At 38.6% G+C, this 22,955-nt stretch overlaps 1 protein-coding gene across 4 annotated transcripts in view; it reads left to right on the forward strand.

The window, feature by feature from the left end:
* The first annotated feature begins 17,715 nt into the window (after positions 1-17,715).
* The window catches only part of OTOGL (otogelin like), a 166,528-nt gene continuing 161,288 nt past the window's right edge, over positions 17,716-22,955 (forward strand). For all 4 annotated transcript variants that reach the window (XR_011255828.1, XR_011255829.1, XR_011255830.1 and 1 more), the window contains exons 1-2: positions 17,716-17,937; positions 19,590-19,688. The gene's annotated coding sequence lies outside the window, so the exon portion shown is untranslated. The remainder of the gene's footprint in view (positions 17,938-19,589; positions 19,689-22,955) is intronic.

The following is a 22,955-nucleotide window of genomic DNA, read 5'->3' on the forward strand; positions in this document are numbered from 1 at the left end:
TTTAATAGCAAGTGCCAAATAGTGGTTGAGAGCAGGAGTGCAGTTTCCTGAGACGCTAACAAGTGTTCTGCTCTGGTTTTATCTTTCCTCAAATAAATGTGACTCTGGGAGGAGATACTTAATGTTCTGCCCACCTCTTCGAAGATAAGTCCTATGATTTATCCACTGCTTTGTGTAATCGTCCTTCTTCCTCATCTTCAAAATTATTGCAATCATAATCTGAGTTCAGGATACAAAGGAACGGATATTTGTCAGTGACCAACGGGGCCTCATCCAAGACTCCTTGAGCCCTTCGCTCACTAACTTTACAAAGTCCGCTTAGATGTGGAGAGCAATGCTTGGATTCATTCACATGGTGGAGTTAAGGAGATCCGTTGGACAATGCCAGGCATTAAACCTCAAAAGAAAAGAGCCTTTGAAAACTCCACTTCCCTCAGGGTCTTATAGCAGAGGCATATAGTAATTAACAAATAGCTTTGAGACAAGGAGGAAAGGAAATGGTTAAACTGTGTTCCATGCCCTCGAAACCCGAGAGTAGGTGAGACCCACCAGTAAATATATGATAATATGTTGTTCTGAGAGCAATGACAGTGGTATGGACGATGGGACTGAGCACCTTATTACTGGAGAAAGGCTACACAGTAGAGGCGATGTTTAAATTTAATCTAGAAGATGAGTGAAAATTAGCTTTGGGAATTCCCTGGTGGTCCAGTGGTGAGGATTCTATAATTTCACTGCCAAGGGCCCAGATTCAATCTCTGGTTGGGGAACTAAGATCCCATAAGCTGTGTGGTATGGGGGGAAAAAACTCAAGAATTAGCTTTGTTCTACCAGAAAAGCATGGAAATTAGGTCCCCTATGTCTACTCCTGTGTGTCGTCCCATCTGTTTTCCCAGAAGTAGTAGTTCTTAGGCATAACCTGTGAAGAAAAGTGAAACTGGGTACTTTCTTGCAGCCTGGTGAAAGACCACCCTGAAGAGGAAGCCCTCCCAAGTGCCACCAAGGACAGACCACATCACCACCTCTAACTGCTCTACTGAAGCACTGAGCTTTTACTAATTCCTCTAAATGATGCTCTAATATTGTTGCAAATAACTAACAACCCCAAATCTTAATGGCACAGTACACATTTATTTTTTTGGACCACGTGAATCAGCTCTTTGAGGCCATTTTATGCTGGAATCTTCTCTATACATTTCCTCATTCTCCTTGGACTAGTGGCGATCCAGAACATATTCTTTGTCTGAGGGATGGTGCAAATGCAAGGGAACAATCCAAAACTCTGAAGTACATGTAACATCTCAGCTGGAGTTATGTCTGCTAACATTATATTGGCCAGAGAGTCATGTGACCAATTTCAAACATCAATGTTAAGGGCAAATACACTTCTACTACTCCAGTGAGAGGTCCTGCAAAAACACACAGAAAAGAGAAGACATATGATTCTGTAACTCGGAGAATATGAATGAAGAACTGGAAACAATAATCTACCCAAGGGTGCGCCTACCTGTTATCTGCATATACCACATAATTTTTAGATGAAAGCCTTCACCTCCAAGCTACAGTGCTGAAAAATGTCTCTCGAATCCCATCTTATCACAATTTCCCTGTGTCATTGAAGTTGCCATGGCGTCTACCAGTGGAGTCCTGTGAAAGAAGTATAACCTAGAGGTTCTCCTGGATCTGACCCTCAGATGGCAGGAGAATAGCTGTATTCAGCACACTGCTTGGTGAAAACTATTTCATGTTGCCTTACTTCTGTTTCTCTGGGGGTTATCACTCATAACTCTCATCTCCCTCTCTTATTTAATATTTTCCAAGAAGGCTTTTTGAGGAAAATGTAACATCTTTGGGTACATATACATCCTAGTTCTCCAGTTTTTTCCTGTCTAAGCAGATAGTTTGGGAACCTTGGAATAGTAGACCACACCTAATTTTAGTATCTCTTAGAGTTATGGCAGAAAGTGAAGAAGAGCTAAAGAGCCTCTTGATGAAAGTGAAAGAGGAGAGTGAAAAAGTTGGCTTAAAGCTCAACATTCAGAAAACTAAAATCAAGGCATGCGGTTCTGTCACTTCATGGAAAATAGATGGAAAAACAGTAGAAACAGGCAGACTTTATTTTTGGGGCTCCAAAATCACTGCAGATGGTGACTGCAGCCATGAAATTAAAAGACGCTTACTCCTTGGAAGAAAAGTTATGACCAACCTAGATAGCATATTAAAAACCAGAGACATTACTTTGCCAACAAAGGTCTGTCTAGTCAAGGCTATGGTTTTTCCAGTGGTCATGTATGGATGTGAGAGTTGGACTATAAAGAAAGCTGAGCGCCAAAGAATTGATGCTTTTGAACTGTGGTGTTGGAGAAGACTCTTGAGACTCTTGGACTGCAAGGAGATCCAACAAGTCCATCGTAAAGGAGATCAGCCCTGGGTGTTCATTGGAAGGACTGATGTTGAAACTGAAACTCCAACACTTTGGCCACCTGATTCAAAGAACTGACTCGTTTGAAAAGACCCCGATGCTGGGGAGGATTGAAGGCAGGAGGAGAAGGGGATGACAGCGGATGAGATGGCTAGATGGCATCACCAACTCAATGGACATGAGTTTGAGTAAACTTTGGGAGTTGGTGATGGACAGGGAGGCCTGGCGTGCTGCAGTCCATGGGGTCTCAAAGAGTCAGACACGACTGAGAGATTGAACTGAACTGAACAGTTAATAGGAGGTCATTCCCAAGATCTGTAGTTGGCAAGCTAGAGACCTGGAGGGCCAATGGTATAGTTCTTGTCCAATTCTGAATCCGAAGGCAGAAGAAGACACATGTCCCAGTTCAAAACAGTCAGGCAGAGACAATGAATCCTTCCTTACTTGCCTTTTTATTCTATCAGTTCTCCAGTGGGTTGGAAGAGGCCCACCCACACTGGGGAGGGCAATCTGCTTTGTTCAGTCTACCAATTCACATGTTAATCTCATCCAGAAATACCTTCACAGACACAGTCAAAATACTATTGATATTTAACTGAATACCTGGGCATCCTGTGGTTCTGTCAAGTTAACACGTAAAATCAGCTATGGTCATCCTCCATTTTCTTAGTTCCTCTGTTTCACTTATGGATCATTGCATGTCACGGAATAAAACCCTAACCAAGTTAACTCAAGTAAAAAGGAAGTGATGGGGTAGATGTAGTCATGGAAACTAAAAACGCCATCACTTTCTCTGCTTCCTTTGGAACATCTGTTTCATTCTCCTGTTTCTTTTTGCAGAATAGCTTTCTTTGCTTATGTAACATGTCCATGACTGGAAAATAGCTGCCATCTCTAATCATGTGTGACCAAAATGTTCCAGGGCCCACAGCCTTATGACAACATGTGACTTTAGTCTCTATGATTTGTGTTTCAATACCTGAGAAAGAGAACTGGATCCATTGTAGAACCACCATGTATTATTTTGTTTAGCATCCAGTGCCTGTCCCAGGGACGGGGGGCGCCTAGTGGGCTGCCGTCTCTGGGGTCACACAGAGTCAGACACGATTGAAGCAACTTAGCAGCAGCAGCAGCAGCAGCAGCAGCAGCAGCAGCAGCAGCCTGTCCCTAGTGGCCAGAGAATGTAAGTGCATGTTAGTTCCTATTGCTGCTGTAACAAATTACCACAGACTTAATGGCTAAAAACAACACAAGTTTGTTATCTTTTGGTTCTGGAGGTCAGAAATCTGAAATGAGTTTCACTGGGCTAGAATCAAGATGTTGGCAGAGCTGCATTCCTTCTGGAAGCTCTAGGAGAGAATCTTTTCCATTGCCAGCTTCTAGAAGCTCCTTGAAATCCATGGCTTGTGGCTGCTTCATCCCTCTTTGAATCTCTCTTGCACTCTAATTCTTTTGATTTCTGCTTTCACTCATAAGGACTCAGCGGTTACATTGGGCCCACAGGGAATTAAATTAGCTAACTTCATTTCATCTATAAATCTCTTTTGCAGTGTAAGCCAAAATTCACAAGCTCTGGAAATTAGGATGTGGATGTCTTTGGGGAGCCATTCCACCTATCATAGTGAGAGTTGCAAAGATATGATCCCACTGGAGCAGAAGCTATGTAGCCTCTGGGAGGAATTCCTCTGCATAAGAAGTGTGGAAAGAGGAGGAAGCAAGTTAGCAAAATAACAGACCCATTTCATCTTCCCAAACAAGGGACTGTTTACTAGTAGGTGATGAGGCTGGCCCTCCACCTCCACTTAATTTTTCCAACCTCTGTTGTGTTCTCCTCCAGGGGATCTGTCAGTGTCTCCATATTTGTAATTCACTTGCATTTCTTTTTTTGGAATAGAATGGACTAGTTTGATATTAATCTCCCCAAAGGTAGATTCCCTTTTACAACACAAATGCCTAACCTCCTTAGATTCATGGATCAGAAAACACTGGATGCAATGGAGCTGGGTTTGGGAATCTGTGCTTATAATATACTCCCTAGGTGATTCTTGCGTACACCAAAGTTTGAGAACCACCACTGTATTCTACAGTAAAGTTGATAAACTTATCTTGTTAGAAGAGAGGACTGAAAAAAACCTTCCAAGGGAACTAGTATGTTTTCACTGCAGCTTATGGGAGATATTGATAACAATTTTGCATGTAACTCAGTACAACTAATTCAGGCTGGGAGCCAGAGAAGAGGTCATGTCAAGATAAGGGGGAAACACTTTTGGGGGCGGATCTGACCTTCATGTGACTCTCAAATCACAATGAAGGGCTTAGTTTTTTTTGAGGGGGTTATGTTTTCATATTGATTTGGGCTCTGTGAAGAAGGCTGAGCGCCGAAGAATTGATGTTTTTGAACTGTGGTGTTGGAGAAGACTCTTGAGAGAGTCCAAGGAGATCCAACCAGTCCATTCTGAAGGAGATCAACCCTGGGATTTCTTTGGAAGGAAGGATGCTAAAGCTGAAGCTCCAGTACTTTGGCCACCTCATGCGAAGAGTTGACTCATTGGAAAAGACTCTGATGCTGGGAGGGATTGGGGGCAGGAGGAGAAGGGGACGACAGAGGATGAGATGGCTGGATGGCATCACTGACTCGATGGACGTGAGTCTGAGTGAACTCCGGGAGTTGGTGATGGACAGGGAGGCCTAGCGTGCTGCGATTCATGGGGTCGCAGACAGTCAGACACGACTGAGCAACTGAACTGAACTGAACTGAAAACCACAATGATGCCAGGTCTCTAAAGGCAGTTATTCTGTGTTAAGCTTGCCAACCTAGTAAAGGCAGAAGATGATAAGCTGATGTTTGATTCTCTAGGCTGCAGGTTGCAGTGGCTATTGTTGTAAATTTTCGTCAGGTGTCTGAGTTAGATTCTTGGTGTTGTGTGAAGCCATCCCAACCATGACATTTGGGGATCTGACAGGTTTTGATGTATTTAAATAATTTGATCCAAGTATAAGATGTTTTGATATGCTTTCTTTGTAAGTTTGTAGTAGTTGTTTTGAATAACTTGGTTATAATTAATACAAGAGTTAATGAGGTAAATATTTACCTGTGAATCATCAGTTCAGTTCAGTTCAGTCGCTCAGTCATGTCTGACTCTTTGTGACCCCAGGAATCGCAGCACACCAGGCCTCCCTGTCCATCACCAACTCCTGGAACTCACTCCATGTCCATGGAGTTGGTGATGCCATCTAACCATCTCATCCTCTGTCGTCCCCTTCTCCTCCTGCCCTCAATCTTTCCAGCATCAGAGTCTTTTCCAGTGAGTCAACTCTTCGCATGAGGTGGCCAAAGTATTGGAGTTTCAGCCTCAACATCAGCCCTTCCAATGAACAGCCAGGGCTGATCTCCTTTACGATGGACTGGCTGGATTCCTTGCAGTACAAGGGACTCTCAAAAGTCTTCTCCAACACCACAGTTCAAAAGCATCAATTCTTTGGTGCTCTGCTTTGTTTATAGTCCAACTCTCACATCCATACGTGACCACTGGAAAAACCATAGCCTTGACTAGACGGACCTTTGTTGGCAAAGTAATGTCTCTGCTTTTTAATATGCTGTGTAGATTGGTCATAACTTTTATTCCAAGGAGTAAGCGTCTTTTAATTTCATGGCTGCAATCACCATCTGCAGTGATTTTGGAGCCCAGAAAAATGAAGTCATAGGTGGCTCTATATTAAAGTCTAATTCAGTTGAGAATGTATGTTGCAAATATACAGAGTAGTAGCCTAGAAAATAAGAGCATATAAATTTTGATTGTTGGTGGTTCTGTTTTTGGCAGTACAGCCAATTAAATGACCTAAAATTTTGTCAGCTATTAAATACCTGGGCATGCCGAATAAAAAAATAGTCATCTATTTAAGTGATTGGATGGAAGTGGGGAGTATCACCAGAGGCCAAAAGCAAAGCAGAAACTAGATTTGGCATTCCCTCACTTTGAGTCTGGGATCTGAATTTATACTCAGTACATTGGGAACTCTCAAGTTGAGAAATTTGCAGGAAATTCCTTACAGCAATTGGCAGAAGCAGATAGAAACTCTTTTTTGGAGGAGCACATTTTCACCCTTGGGAGTAAAGAATCATCATAGAAAATGTTGTACCACACATGGACCCCAAATTCAAAATTACAAAATCTATGAGGTAACTTACCCTAAGTTTGAGAAGCAAACACAACCAGCAACAAGGTTAGGAACCTCCTCCCCTTGAGAAATGCAGGTAACTTTATCCCTCAGCAACTCTAAAATAAGTAAGTCCAAAATGATCGAAGATTAAAGTGGAATTGAAAACATGAGAAAGCAACTTAATTTATATTGTTATACATACATATAGTGTATTGTGTATTACACGATATATTATAAAGGCACACGCAATGTGCTATAGTATGTAAGTACTTTAGAAAAAAGAACTATAGGGAATACTGGTCTTATATTTTGAACTTGATGCTAAAATGTTGGCAAGATGAAACTTTAGTTGTAGGAACATTACTTCTTTCAAGATGAAAGATAGTGGCACCATAGCAACTTGAAAAGTGAATGTCCTTATAAAATAATACATTAACTTCTGTGGGTGAGCTTTAAATTGAAATTATGGCCAACATAGATCTACTTATAACACACAGTCTGTGTTTAGAAAAGCTAAGATAGATGTCATCTACAAATTAAATTACACGAAATACCAGGAAGTGCCAAGCAACACACCTTGTGAAGCATAAATAGAACACTGAAAAGCTACTTTATAATCAGGCAGTTAAGTTCAGAGTGGTTAAAATCACGTCAAAGATATGGGACTCTTTTTGCTGCTCAATGATAACATAATTCTGGATAAAATCACTAACCTGAAATGTGTTAGGTTTAGAAAAGCAAGTGAGGACTAATTGCGCTTCACTAGTAGAATGTGATATGATGGGAATCAAATGTTATCTATTTTAGATTTGATTTCCATGAATGAAAAATGAGTGCCATATGAATCACCAAAGAAGTTAATTTTGCTTAAAGATGATAAACTTAATTAAAAATGTTCCTCTATTATTGATGTGTGACTGTAAGCTCAACACTTTCCCATACCTGCCCGTTGTTTTTAATGTGATGTGTTGAAGCCAATAGTTTGTCAGGCGTCAGCTTTCTAAAGATCATATTTCATGTGGGAAAATGTGCAGTGCTCTTGCAGCAGAAAGGGAACTGCTTATCCCATGCATTATGTAGTCGCCTCAGACTTCTTATGAACTTAATATCTCTTCACAAGCAGGCGACTGACTCACTCTTTGCCAGAGTTCCTTTGTCAGGGTGGAATGAAATATAAAAGCTGTCAACTAAATTTTGACAGTAATAACTTCATGTAGCAGCAGTCATAAATTCTTTTTTTGTGTGTGGTTCTGGGTTTAATCTTTCATCTAAACTCTCTATTGTAGCTATGCATGGAAGTCTAGTTTGCTTATTTCATGCAGCCTACCATTTAATGTAATGACTTCATAAAACAGTTAGTTGAAAAAGAACTTACAGTTTCTGGTATTGTTTTCTCTGCCACTGTTCATTCTACTAATCTGCCACCTACGCTAAACCTGGATGCAGGAGGGATAGAAATCCAGCATGCATAAACCTCTAGCTATAAAAGAATGGTCACCCTGAGAAGTCCCACTGTAATTTCCACTGTTTTCTTTACCAGACAATTTAATTTATAGGTTTTAAATACATAGAGTTCAAAATAGAATAAGAGTAATAAAAATGCCAGATGATACAGCCTTGGAATTTTCAACTTTAACTCGTGAAAATAGTTCCGATGCTTTTGAATTGAACGCTTAAAGATACTGTATGAAATTTGAGATGAAAAGTTGAGAGTTCTTACATTTGAATTAAGTACATAAAGTATCTAAGTATTATATTAGAAATAAATACTTTTCTCAGGCTTTATATTGTTGTTTCCTTATCCTTCTTCACCAAGTTCTGGTAGTATTTAGAAACAACTGTAAACATTATCAAAATGTTTCCTTTTTGAACCATGAAATTTAACTTTGGCTGCCATTTTTAATTTTTCTAGAAGTATGTCACTTGCGAAAAGTTTTAAGTTAGGCAGTTACCAGAGTGAGGAAAAAATAATCCTAAAATATGATTTATAGAATCGTCACATTTTAGGTCGATTTTTATAGCCAACTATGAACCTCAGAGAAACTGTTTTAAATTAAGGAGGTAACTTAGTAATGTGTATTTGTTATATACATTTTCTTGCTTTTCAGAAAGAGGTAATACATATTTTGTTTAAACAAATTTGGTGCATTGAATTAAAAAATGTTTTGTAGGAAAATTATTATTCTCTAAACAAATTTCAAGCTTTCAAATTTATTCTGTATTCACATCTTAAGTGTGTAGAATATTAATTTTAATTGTGGTTGAGTAGGTACATATTTTTAGACCAATAATTAGAGTGTAACTATAAATAACTAGGTCTATCTGTTTAGAATTATATTAATTTATTATCTAATTAATTTGAGTAATGACCAATAACCTTTTAATAAGTATTTATTAAACACATACTACACTTAAATTTTTTTGAACTGTGGTGTTGGAGAAGACTCCTGATAGTCCCTTGGACTGCAAGGAGATCCAACCAGTCCATTCTGAAGGAGATCAACCCTGGGATTTCTTTGGAAGGAATGATGCTAAAGCTGAAACTGCAGTACTTTGGCCACCTCATGCGAAGAGTTGACTCATTGGAAAAGACTCTGATGCTGGGAGGGATTGGGGGCAGGAGGAGAAGGGGACGACTGAGGATGAGATGGCTGGATGGCATCACTGACTCAATGGATGTGAGTCTGAGTGAACTCGGGGAATTGGTGATGGACAGGGAGGCCTGGCGTGCTGCGATTCATGGGGTCGCAAAGAGTCGGACACGACTGAGTGACTGAACTGAACTGAACTGAACACTTAAATTATTTAAACTAATTCATCAAAATTTTAAAATGAGTGGTACATATATGTGTATGTGTGTAGGCATAGAGCTACTTATATTTTGAGGGAGTTTATGTGTTTCTTCATGCTTAAAATATGAATTTATAGGGAAACATCTCTTGGCTCATAGCATTGGCAATTATATAGGCAGTGGAAAGGCATTAAGATCATGTAAAACAAGAGTAAAAGATTATTAAGTTTGAGACATAGACAAGAAACTGTTTATATAATAGGTGTTGGGCATGCAATATATCAGGATATCAAGGATATTTTCACAGAAAAGACCTGGAAGTCATTGCATAAAAAGTGTCTGAGTACAGCAAGGTATTAAGAACTGCTGTGTGTTTTTGTCTCGAGGTAGTTCTTGTGTAGTTAGAGATTCTTTACTACTGTGACCCATCTGCTAAGTGAGTCTGATACTCGTGCAGGTAACTGAGGGGATCTGTTATGGAAATGTGCACCCACTGTGCAGTCACGGCCTTCACTCATTTATGGGGCTTTGCTCATCTCTTTGAAGTTCGTTGTGAAATATTAGAGCTGTTCTCTGATACTAATCCAGGTAATCAGTCGCTTCCAGAGAAGAGTGCACTTTCTGCTGAATTAAGTCTTTCCTTGTTGTCTAATTGGGTGCATATCACAGAGGATGGAAAAACACGGTGTGAAGGAAGGTTTTCAGGATTAGGTGAGTTACTTTATTTTCTTTTTAAAATCAAATATTAGACTATCATCTTTTTGCATTATTTCTGCTTCAGTTGAGGAATGTTAGAAAGATCTGTGGGCACATGAACAGGTCAACTTAAACTAGACTGTAATGGGACTACAGTTGAAAATATATGCACATAATTTTATTTTACTTATAAATCTTAAAGCAAAGTTTATAAGAACATCTATAAGTTCTGGGAATGACTAATAGGATTTTAGTTCATCTTCCTTCAAAGGACAGTAATTATTTCATGAATAAAACAGGGAAGAGATCAACAGTTAGGAATAATGGTTATCTCTTATGACATCAGGAGATAATAGTGTTTTTTGTTTGTTTGATGCTACTGTCTTTAGAAGTCATAAAAGGCTAGTAATATAGGCTACAGAGGGTATGATGTGCAGGAGTAGGGAAGGGTGTAATTAATACGGGCTCAGGTAAGAAGCTGCCATGCATTGCTAATGAGAGACTCAGCCAAAGGGTTGCCTGCAAGTTCCAAAGCTTCAGATGCTGTATGTGGTTAGAAAGGCTGGAATTCCTGTTTTAATTCCTTTATTACAAAGCTATATTTATAAGAATTAGAACACTCTACAAATACTCATACTTCTAAGATGCCATCATAGTAAAGACCAACAATTTAGTTACATTTCAGGGGAAAAGGCTATACTGAAATGAACATTGTGAGAAAACTCAATTTAATGATACCTTGGAGTATATTCTTGCTTCATATACTGCTGTTTTCATTACAAGGTAAGAACTCATATTAAACTTTTACCTTATTTTATTGTTTTTTAGTCTTTCTTGTGAATGGTGGAAACTGTTTTCTTGTATACTGTAAAGCACTTTGAAGTCATTAGAATGGGTATATGCTAAATGACACTCAGATCACTTTTGGGGAAACTTTTTAATAATGTGGATAATTTGGAACTTTTAGTTTTAAATTTATGTCTCTTTTTTAAATGTTAAAATCATGATTTTATTATGATATAAAACTACTAGAAGAGGCTTTGATTCCTTTTCTCTTCCAAATAATGGTTTAAAGTAGTTGTATACATTAAACATTTGAAATTTTATAGTAGACAAGGAGACATTGAGTACTTAACCTTTCTTGATGTCATCACGTCAAAGAATGGCAAAATAATGTCTTAGGAAGGATTTAACATTTGAGATTAAGAATTGATTTTCAATTATAGCAAGATATTTATAAATTAATTTTTATAAAGTATTTTTATGCCAGAAAGCATTTATTCACATTTAGCCATACATTTATTTCCATTTAATCACTGAAAAAGGCTGTATATTTGGGGACTTGTAGAGGAAGTGGGAAAAATTACTGAAGCATAAAAAGCTAGCATGGTTGCAGACACTGTCTTCCAATCCTAGGAGTGACTGAGACTCCAAGAGGAGATAGTCTTAGAGCGCTGAGAGCTGGAGGGGACTTTGGAGATCAGCTTGGCCCCACCATCATTCTGTGATGTGCTTGGTGAACTTTGGTATTTGCTACATGGTAGGATGGGGCTAGAGCTTGGATCTCTGTCTTCAAGACCAGTGCTTATTCCACTGTATCATGGCCCTGTATGCACGCTGCCCATTCTTTCTGGGTTACTGGTCACCCTGATGGCTCATAAGGAATTTACTGGTCAAAATCTCAGTCTGTATTTTAGAATTACATTTAAACTTGTTTTATAATCAGAACACGTGGCCAAGATATTTGGATAATTTGTTCATTCTTATCACATATGTTTATCTCTGGCAGGCTATATTTGTACATCGTCCATCTTGACGAGAACATCAGAGTGAGTATTTCTTGTTCTTCATGTCCTCTGAAACATAAAGATAATGGGAATGAGCCAAACTCAGCAGACTGTGTATTCAAAAAAATTAATGCAATATTTTACAAAACAAGGGCATGAGATGCAGTTCTTTAAACATTTGCACAAATTAAAAATTATTAAGCATTTAGTTCCTTATCAATGGAACAAAATTATTTCCTTTTATTTTAATTATAAGAGGAATTTTTGGTGGTATCCAATGACTGTGGATACTAAGACATTATTTTAATTTCAAAAGAAGTTGTTAATATATTCAGTAATTCCCTATTGTTATTATTAGTATGCATCATTGATTAGAAATGTGCAATATTCTTAACAGATTAAAGCAGTTTTTAATGATAAAAAGAATAAAATGGTTCTAGCAGTCAATAATGAAAATTATTTTTTGGACTAGGCTGATCTGTTTAATGAAAAGCAGAATTCTACCCATTGATTTTGAAAATTTGGTTTGATACGTTTACTCACAGTAATGTTAATCTGAAGACATGGAAAAGAGAGAGAATTGAGTATTCCATCTGAAAAAAGTGAACGTGCACTTGTCGGAAACTTATGAAGTATTTTATGAAGGCACCTGGAGCAGTTATCGTGCATGTTGGTGCTACTGTGTTACATGATTTTGTTTATTTCTCTATCTCAAAGTTCCTTCCTAAAATGCAGTTTACATCAGCGACTGAAGAGATCTGGGGACACTCCTGAATTTTGTAAAATGAGACAGCGCCACCACACAAATCTAACCCCTCCAAAAGGGGGAGGGGGACCTTTTCAATGTTAAACCAAGAAAGACCTCTTTGATAAAGCGATGGAAATCGGGAGGAAAACATCAGCTCTCTCTTGGGAAAGGCTTGTTCAGGTTGCCTAGGGCCCTTTGACTATACAAGTTCTTTTTGTTTTCTTCCAGAAACGGGTTTAATGAAAATCGACAGAAAAGAGCTCTTTTAGCAGCCCAGGTAGGTTATGCCTCAGATGGAGAGAGAAGCTGAGAAATAATCCATTCTGCTTTGGGCCTCTGCTGTCACTTCAACAATGAGACCTTTGTGGAGGAAAATAAAATGCTAAAAACAAGATGAGGAGGAGGAGGAAGAGGCAAAGTAACTTCTCTAGCACTATTCCGTGATGCTCCAGTTCAGGCTCAGTTCACAATTACTTGTTTGTGGTCAAATGCTTTTTTGCTATTCACCTCAGTTCCCGACTGATAGGTTACCACCATTGGTGAGAGATTTAATCTCATTACTTGCCAGAACATTCTAATTGGTTTAAAAATTAAATACAATATCAGAGGACAATTAAAATGGGACAGATGTGAGCAAACAGGAGCAGAGAAAGGTGTACATGATCTGAGTTAAGCACCACAAAAGGGCCCCAGAAGTGTCCTAGCGTCCTGACAAAGAGGTTTTATATTATCTAATAAACTTAAATTACAGGCACTGATGAAGAAGTGACCTCTCTTTTTCTAGAGGGGTTTAGTAGCACTGAATTTGAGGACACCTTTTTGCTTGGGTCCTTTTATCTAAATGATATTGCATGACGTAATTGTAGTATCTTCAAATTATGGTTGGAAAGTTTAAATGGGTGGATTTTAAAAAATATTTATCTGTTAACGATGGACGGTTAGATGAGAATCCTAACTCAATAAAGGCATTTCTTTGGAAAGTAATATGATTTGAGTATTTATGTAGCAGAGAGCTTATATATTCAAGGTCTTTGTCAAATGCTTAACTGTAATCAATTTCTGTTAGCATTCTCTGATGGATGCCTGATTATTTTATATATATTTAAAGATAGAAATATATCTTTAATATAAAATTATATTTTATATATTTTATTATATATTGCATATTAAATATGTTTAATATATAATTTAATTAAAGATAATTGAAAAAAAGAGATCTGATATGCTGTTGTGACAATTCAGAAGACAGAACTAATTTATCCTCAACAAGAATGAAGATCTTTCTTTGTACTAGAATAGGCAAAGAATTGTCTTCGAAAGGGAAACACTTTTTCTTTCTTAAAAAGTATTTTGTGTACATAAGTACTTAATGTTTCATGTGAAGTGGTTAAAATGGTTTTTCTCTGAGAAATGTTAAGTACATGTTTACCAGTAGACCATGTTAGCCACAAAAAGACATCCACATGACTCAGTAGAAAATTTGATTTTGAGAAAAGCTTCTTTCTGGTAGAGCCCACTAGATTGGAGAAGCTGTGAAATACACCCTGCAGTTGTCACGTTAAGCAGCCTATGGATGGGCTTATTCTATTGACCATTTGGATGTTTCTAGAATTTGTATACTTTACCCCCCTGCTGGTGCTGCTGCTAAGCCGCTTCAGTCGTGTCCGACTCTGTGCGACCCCATAGATGGCAGCCCACCAGGCTCCCCTGTCCCTGGGATTCTCCAGGCAAGAATACTGGAGTGGGGTGCCATTTCCTTCTCCAATGCATGAAAGTGAAAAGTGAAAGTGAAGTCGCTCAGTCATGTCCGACTCTTAGCAACCCCATGAACTGCAGCCTACCAGGCTCCTCTGTCCATGGGATTTTCCAGGCAAGAGTACTTTACCCCCCAGAGGTATGTTAATGCCTGCCTTTTGTTAATAAGCAAGAAATGCACTTATCTTGATTTCTCTTAGAGAGACTGAAGAGCTGGACACTTCTATTTCCTGTAGCTGGAGAACAGGCACCAACATTATTTAACATCTGAACGAACTCTAAGAGAAGAAATGTTCAAGAAGGGCAGTGAGGTTGCAGTGATGCCTTGCACAGTTTAGGACTGAAATTTCATCTGTCACAAAGGCCATTCTTGTCCACAGATTCACTTCCCCACTCTAGGAGCACGGACTGAGCTGTGCACCTAAGGACTCAGGAATACGCTGACGATGAGTTAACAGCAGAGAAGGGTAGACACGTACTGCTGTCAACGTCCCTGCACTGTCCCTGTGCAACTGTGCCTATCAGTTGTGCACTGCAGTGATTTCTCTGTGCTTCTCGCCCTCCTGTGGGTTTGTAATTGGCACGGAGGAGGAATGGGGTGTCCTCTTTCATCAGTTATGTGAATATATGCACCCACAGCTTGTAACTTTTCTTTGCATTTGTGTCTCATTTCAAAATTCTTCTCCTGAAAGCAGAGGCAAATTGTTTATGGACAGTTTGTATGTGCAGGAGTGGGATGAGGGGAGGAAAGGGGGCCAAGGAAGGGAGAGAATCCAGCACAGCTCTGTTAATGAGGGGTCTTCCTGCTTTAAACATCCGAGGCTTAGTCTTGCGGGCATCCCTCTGAGGAACTGTGTAGAGTGTTTTAGAATTGTTTCTCCAAGGAATCGGGTATCTGGGATATTTATCCACCCACACCTGCCTCTCACTGGTGGAGGGCAGCTTCTGGGGGCACTTAAATCTCCTGAAAGGCGTTTCTCTTGTCTGTTCTGCTGGGACTCTACCCTAAGGCAGAGACAGAAAGAAGCTGGTGCTTGAGAGTTTCAATGTGCTCAAAACCCCAGATGCAGGCAAAGTTCAAGATGGGCTAAGAGGATGTGAGGAGGGGCATCAACAGAACATTTTGTAGTCATGGTTCTAAACAGCTTTGTGAGGCAGATCACTCCCATTTGCGTAAGGTCTATTTTTGGTTCAGTTGGTATTTGTTGACAACATAAAAGGGGCCGTGCTAGAGATATAACCATGAACAGCAGCGCTTGTTTTCTAGAAACTTAGTGGCTAGTGGAGGCAGACCTGTAAAGAAGTCCTTTCTGTGTAACTTGTTCATTGAATCTATGACACCACCAATTATTTGCTATTGTTTGTATAACATGGAAGATAAAAAAAAAAACCCTCCAATTATAAACATAAGACATGCCATCCTGAGTTCAGATCTGTTATAAAAATAAAAGCGGTGTGTCATGTCTTAGCATTAGTGAAACATTATAATATGAAGCAGGGAATGTCACAGTAAACAGGATATTGTGGTGATCAGGAGGTTGGTGTCCTAGGTAGTCACTGAGACTCCCATGGAGGAGGTTGGTGTCCTAGGTAGTCACTGAGATTCCCATGGAGGAGGTGTAGCCTAAGTTGAGTGAAAAACAAATTATGTATTTTTGTCTTGGTCTAGTATTATCCAGTGTAATTAGTGAATTTTAATCAGTTTTTGCTTAATAATGTAAGTAGGTAACATATTTACAAAAACTTATTATGTGCCTAGCACCATTCTTGGTGCTTTACTTCTATCATTTCGTTTAATTCTCACAATTCTGTGAGAAGGTTATTGTTATTCCATATTACAGATTGGGAAACTGAGACTGAGCAGGTTAAATACTTTGTTCTCATTAATGAGCCTGTATGAACCACAGCTGAAGTCAATGTATACTGTTCGTGAGCACCAGCAAGGATTCATTAGCACCAACATGAGAAGGGTTTGGTGCCCGCTACTGTTGGTGGTTGTGTTAGGTTTAGGCAGTCCCAGACAACGCAGCTAAAGAGAGAGTAAGCCTTGTCTTGGGGAAGTCCAGGTCATAGACTGTTGTGAGTCTGACTCAGTTTGAAGAGAGAGGAAAGGGAGAAAAGAGGAGGCTGAACAGAGAGGACAAAATCTTGGAGGAACGAAAGCAGACAACAGTGAGCTTGGAGCCATGATACGAAAAGACTTTAGGCAAGAGCCTCGAAGTGGTGAGTGTGGGTGGCCTTTTGTCTGCCGTGGGGCAGCTCTGCCTGTTAGAAAACGTTACCATGTGGAAAGGAGACCAGAGTCTGTTGACAAAGGGCTTTGTACCTGAAATCACATTCTTCATCCTCCTTTCTTCCTACCCTTCACTCTTTCCAGTTTTTCTGACATCCTCTGGTAGTCAATTTAACTATTATGTGGCAAATTTGGGCAATATGTATTCTTCTGGTGAATGTAAAAATCCTATTGGAAAGGACATTGCCCCAGATCATACACTAAATTGGCATTAAATTGGAATAAAAAGCCATAATCGATTAGTTTTAATAATCCACAATTATTTACTACTCCTCCTCAGGCGTGTCTGACTCTGCGACCCCATGGACTGTAGCCTACCAGGCTCCTTTGTCCATGGGATTTTCCAGGCAAGAGTACTGGAGTGGGTCGCCATTTCCTCTCCAACTACTTTATATTAACCTCTCTAAATCTTATAATTTTATTTGGGATCCTTAGATTAATATAAATCTCTTTCTTGCTAATCTTCTATGTGTGAGGTATTATGCTGGAATCTTCATATACGTTTTTTAAAATTCATTGTTATAGCTGCACAGTGAAGTATGTATCATTGTTCCCATTTTACAGACAAGTAAAAGAAGGTGCTAAGCAGTTAAGAAATTTGCCTTAGAGTAAATAGTGGCAGAATCAGGCCTCTAATCCAGAGCCTTTTGATTCTACAATTCACTCTTAATGAATACCCTGATGTCCTTTGGGCTCTATAAAAAGATACGTTTAACTGTTCTGTGAACTTTAAAGTGGCAGCTCTTTGGAGACTCAGGATGGCAAGCTCACACTTCAGCGGCCGAGGCTTCTGTAGATGGTGTCTTGCCCAGAAGGGTTGCAGACAGCGGGTACATCCCTGTCTGTTGGTCCTTCAGTCCCATGCATTTTCTCCAAACTCATCTGTACTTGGAAATATTTAAAAACTGCTACTTCTGCAGGCAAGGCAGTCAGCTAATGCAAAGATTAGATTCTGACCAGGCTCTTTTCCAAAAAGGGCAGGGAGGCAGAACTGAGGTCAGAGAGGATGCCCAAGGACTTGTCAGATTCAGGAAACAAAACCAAACCTTGAAGTCAAATCTAACTACAACCCAAGAGGAGCCCTTTCTGCCGCTCCAAGATTTTGCCTTAATAGTCCATTTTTGTGTTTGTAGCTGTTTTCCAGGTTTTCCAATTTGCATGTTCGCCTTGAATTAAATAATTTAATTCTCTTGAATTCTGATTTCTTTCTTTTAAAGTTTGAAGCAACTTCTCCAAGATACTTCTTCCATGAAGCTATTAATTGGGGTGAGAGCAAAATAAAAGGTCAGTGCTAAATCTATGGTTTTGTATTTGCTTTCTCAAAAGACCCCTTTAGGGAGTATAGTGAATGAACTCTATAATTTCCATATAATGCATGAAGGGAACTGAGCCAGGGTGGTAATAATATCAGTTTAAGTTTACTTCACATAGAAATATGAATTATATTTGGAAACAAGCAAGGCTAAGCAGACAAAGCTCATAACTGTATGACCAGGAAAGATATCAGTGGATATCCGATGTTTTATTTTTTTCTGAATCAATTGATTCTTTGACATTGCTCTTTTTTCTTACCAGTTTCTCATTTCCATTTAGCAATATGCTAATGGTAGTTTGAAATTCAATTTTTTTTTTTTTTGTATTAAAAAAACAGGGGTTTCTGGCCAGTTTTGTTCTGGTATCTGTTTTCAGGAGAATAAACAGGGTTGTAAATAAATTTTTGAAGGTGATAATTATGTATGCTCATGTAATTACTTTGACATTTATTGATTGGAAAAATACAATATTGTGACGTAAGATAAAATTCGAAGATATATGTATATATGTACCCCCACCAGAAAAAGAGAACTGCATTTAAATTTATGACAAATGTCATTTTTATCTATATTTCTGATCAAAATTAAAACAGCTCATTTCTCCTCAATTAAGATATAATTAGAGAGTTGTATGTCTTTAAAAGTGGAGACATTTTAGATCAATGGATCTTAAGGTGCAAGGATAATAGAGTTTAAAATTCTTGCCTTCTGCAGAACTGTGGTTACAATACCACAATTAGACTAGTGCCTTTCATGACCTTACCATATTCCAAAGAGAGCCAGTCTTCAGTAAACACTTTATGGTCACTCAAAGATGTTCTCTAGTTCTCTTGATGTGTTGCTTAAATCCTTCCTGTTGAGGTTTGCCAGGGTCTCTTGTCCTCTCCTTATTAGAGGAGGGATTTTCACTGTGATTCATTTCCAGCTTTCAAACTCACTCAGGAGCTCATAGTTTCTTTCTTTCTCTTTCCAACATAATCCTTCGGGGTGATTTTTCTTTCCGTGAAAGAAAAAATATTTTGGTGACAACCAGCAGCAGCTTTGGCTTCTTCCCCATTAAAATTAGCTATGGGTCAGAAAGAATGCGTCATTTGCAATTAAGCCTGACGATTAATGCACAACTTCAAATAGAATATTTAATCGTTCTCTTAAAAAATAAGAATTTCTTTTTGAGTTCTATATTGTGCCTGATCCCGTGAGCTAATGATGGACGTTTTTCTTTAATACCACACTTGCTCCTGGAGAAGTAGCTGATCAGTTGTGCAGCTGGTGCCAAACTCTGTCAAGGGAATCATCTGCAGCTTGTGTGTTTCTGGTTCTCATCATCTGGGACAGGGATTCCTTACATGGGAACTTGACCTTTCAGTTGCTTGAAGGAGGCTAACCTTTGCTCTCAGGGTAGTTTGAGATGTGAAAGCCTGTCTTTCTTGTTTCACAGCACACATAATGAAATGAACTAGATAGAGACTTGAGGAGCTTAATTCTTTAGCTTATCAAGGCAATAGGCCCAGGGTTCTGTTTGAGTTAACAGAGGTTACAGTTAGTCCAAGCTAAATCTTGACAGATTGTGTTTATAAAAGCTGATGCATGCCAGAAGATAACTGATTTTTTTTTGCCCTTCAGGTTCTTGTCCTCATGAATGCCTTAACGGAGCTTTCTGTTCTAAGGCTGGTACATGCGACTGTCAAATATTTCAGGCCCTTGGGACACGGTGCCAGATTGGTAAGTTTCAGGGATACTTACGAGAGAATTATGAGGTGCTACAGAGAGCATGAAGGCATAATTTGCTGTATTAGTGTTCATCCTTTGGGATTTGGGACAATCATATTGTGCATTAACTAGAGTATTCACGATTTATTTCCAGTCATTTTGAAACAATGTGAAAGAAAATGGTGATGCCCTCTTTCACTTCTCATTGAACTCTACTAGTTCAAGTATTTTTTGTTTTTAGATTTTTTAATGCAATTTTTAAAGTATAGTTGACTTACAGTATTATATTGTTTTTTCCCATATTTTTTCTATCATGGTTCAAGGATATTGAATATAGTTCCCTGTGCTATGCAATAGGACCTTTTAGTTTACCGATTCTGTATATAGTAGTTTGCATCCGCTAGTCCCAAACTCCCAGTCCATCCCTTCCTCATCCCCACCCAACTTGGCAGCCAGAAGTCTGTTCCGTGCGCCTATGAATCTATTTCTGCTTTGAAGACAGGTGCATTTCTGTCATATTTTAGATTGGACACGTGAGTGATATCATGTGATATTTGTGTTTCTCCTTCTGACTTACTTTGCACAGTGTGATAATCTCTAGGTCCATCCATGTAGCTGTAAATAGCATTATTTTATTCTTTATTTTTATGGCTGAGGAGTATTCCGTTGTATATATGTATCACATCTTTACTCATTCATCTGTCAATGGATGTTTAGGTTGTTTCCATGTCTTGGCTATTGTGAATAGTACTGCTATGAACATAGAAGAACATGTTATCTTTTTGAATTATAGTTTTGTCCAGATATATGCCCAGGAGTGGGCTTTCTGGATTGTGTAGCAACTCTATTGTTAGTTTTTTGAGGAACCTCCATACTGTTTTCCATGATGGCTGTACCTATTTACTTTCCCACCAGTGGAGTAGGAGGGTTCTCTTTTCTGCACATCCTCTCCAGCATATCTGTTATTTGCAGACTTTTATATGATGGCCATTCTGACCAGTGTGAGATGGTACCTTGTTGAAGCTTTGATTTGCATTTCTCTAATAATTAGTGATTTTAGCCATCTGTATGTCTTCTTTAGAAAATGTCTATTTGGGTCTTCTGCTCATTTTTAAAATCATGTTGTTTGTTTTGTTTTTTCTTTTTGTTATTGTGTGAGCTGACTATACATTTTTGGAATTAAGCTTTTGTTTCTCTCATCACTTGCAAATATTTTCTCTCAGTCCATAGGCTGTCTTTTCTTTCTAAGCCCCCTTTGCTGTGCAAAAGCTTATGTTTGGTTAGGTCCCATTTGTTTATTTTTTGCTTTAATTTCTGTTGCCTTGGGAGACCGATATAAGGAAATATTGGTATGATTTATATAAAACAAAGCTTTGCCTGTGTTCTTCTAGGAGTTTCATCATGTCATATCTTATATGTAAGTCTTTAAGCCATTTTGAGCTTATTTTTGTATGTGGTATGGAGTGTTCTAACTTCATTGATTTGCATGTGGCTGTCCAGCTTTCCCAACACCACTTGCTGAAGAGACAGTTTTTTCCCCATTGTATATTCTTGCCTCCTTTGTCAAAGATTAACTGACCATAGGTGTGTGGGTTTATTTCTGGTCTATCTATTCTGTTACACTGATCCATATATCTGCTTTTATTCCAGCACCACACTGATCTGATTACTGTAGCTTTGTACTATTGTTTGAAGTCTGGGAGGGTTAGGCTTCCTGCTTCGTTATTTTTCCCCAGGATTGGTTTGTCAATTCTGGACTTTTATGGTTCATATAAATTTTAGGATTATTTGTTCTAGTTCTGTGAAAAATGTCATGGGTAATTTGATAGGGATGGCATTAAACTGGTATTTCACTTTGGGTAGTATGGCTATTTTAATAATATTAATTCTTCCAACCCCAGAGCATGGGATATTTTTCCATTTCTTTAAGTCATCTTCAATTTCCTATATCAATATCTTATATACTCACGGTATGAGTCTTAAACTTTTTTGGTCAGGTTTATTCCTAAAGTACTTTTTAAAAATGTGATTCAAGTGTTTTTTTCTATTTTAAATTGTACTGCCCCATTAAAACCAGGTTTCCATTCACCTTTCTTTTGCTTTATAAATTAGATTTGTTATTTGAAGCCACGCATTCTTTTCTGACTTTGAATGAATGGAATATTCTATACATGGGCTTCTCTGGCAGCTCAGACAGTAAAGAATCTGCCTGCAATTCCAGAGATCCAGGTTCAATTCCTGGGTCAGGAAGATCCCCTGGAGAAGGGAATGGCTACTCACTCTAATATTCTTGCCTGGAGAATCCCATGGGCAGAGGAGCCTGATGGGCTGCAGTCCATAGGGTCACAAAGAGTCAGATATGACTGAGCAACTAACACTTACACTTTTTTAAAGAGAGAAATAGTATTGAGAACTCTTCAAAGCAGAGGGTTCTTAAACATTTTTTTTAATCCACAGTATCTAATATAGGACCCTATATCAATAATAAATAATAAAATCCATTTGTTTAATGAGTATTTACTGAGCATCTACTAGATCCCAGGCTGGACACTGGGAAAAATGAATAATATAGACATGTTTCTGCCCTGATGGAGATTGCAGTCTAGAGGAGAGGACCAGGATATAAGACAACAGTAATTACATTTATGATGTGCTATAAAGTACAAGATTTTATGAAAATATGCAACAGACGTAAGGCATACTACCAGAAAAGACTGCCTGAATAACGAATAGCTAGCTCTGTATTTTTTCCTGAAAAGGTCTAAGTTGGTGAAAGCTAATACATTTACATAAATTACAAAAAGAAATCATTGTGCCTTCTCTCTATGCTACCTATAAAGTATATTAACATAGTTTAATGTCTTAATCAATGAATGCTCAGTAAATTTCGCTGATTCCCATATTAATCTAGAAAGAGGGGTAGAGAAAATAAAAATGGGCATCCACAGAGGTGTAAAGGGAGATAGACAAGAAGGCAACAGGAGATGGAGTTGCATGCTCCAAGACAAACACTGCTTACAATGTGCCCAGTTTGGGGTCGTGAATTCCAGTATACTTTGGATGACTAATGCTCCCCATTCCCAGGTCCCAGACTTATAAACATGACTTTTTGGCCAATGATTAGTTTTCTCTGTGGATCCTAAGTTATTTTCAAAGAATTGCAGAGACCAGAACATTCCAATGCTGCCAGTATTAATTTTTAGGATACTCTGTGGTGACATTTCTCTTTTTTACAGCCATTATATTTGCTTTATCACTATCACCTTGTTTTACTCTCTC

Source organism: Ovis canadensis, chromosome 3 (assembly GCF_042477335.2).
Source record: "Ovis canadensis isolate MfBH-ARS-UI-01 breed Bighorn chromosome 3, ARS-UI_OviCan_v2, whole genome shotgun sequence".
NCBI classification, from domain to species: domain Eukaryota; kingdom Metazoa; phylum Chordata; class Mammalia; order Artiodactyla; family Bovidae; genus Ovis; species Ovis canadensis.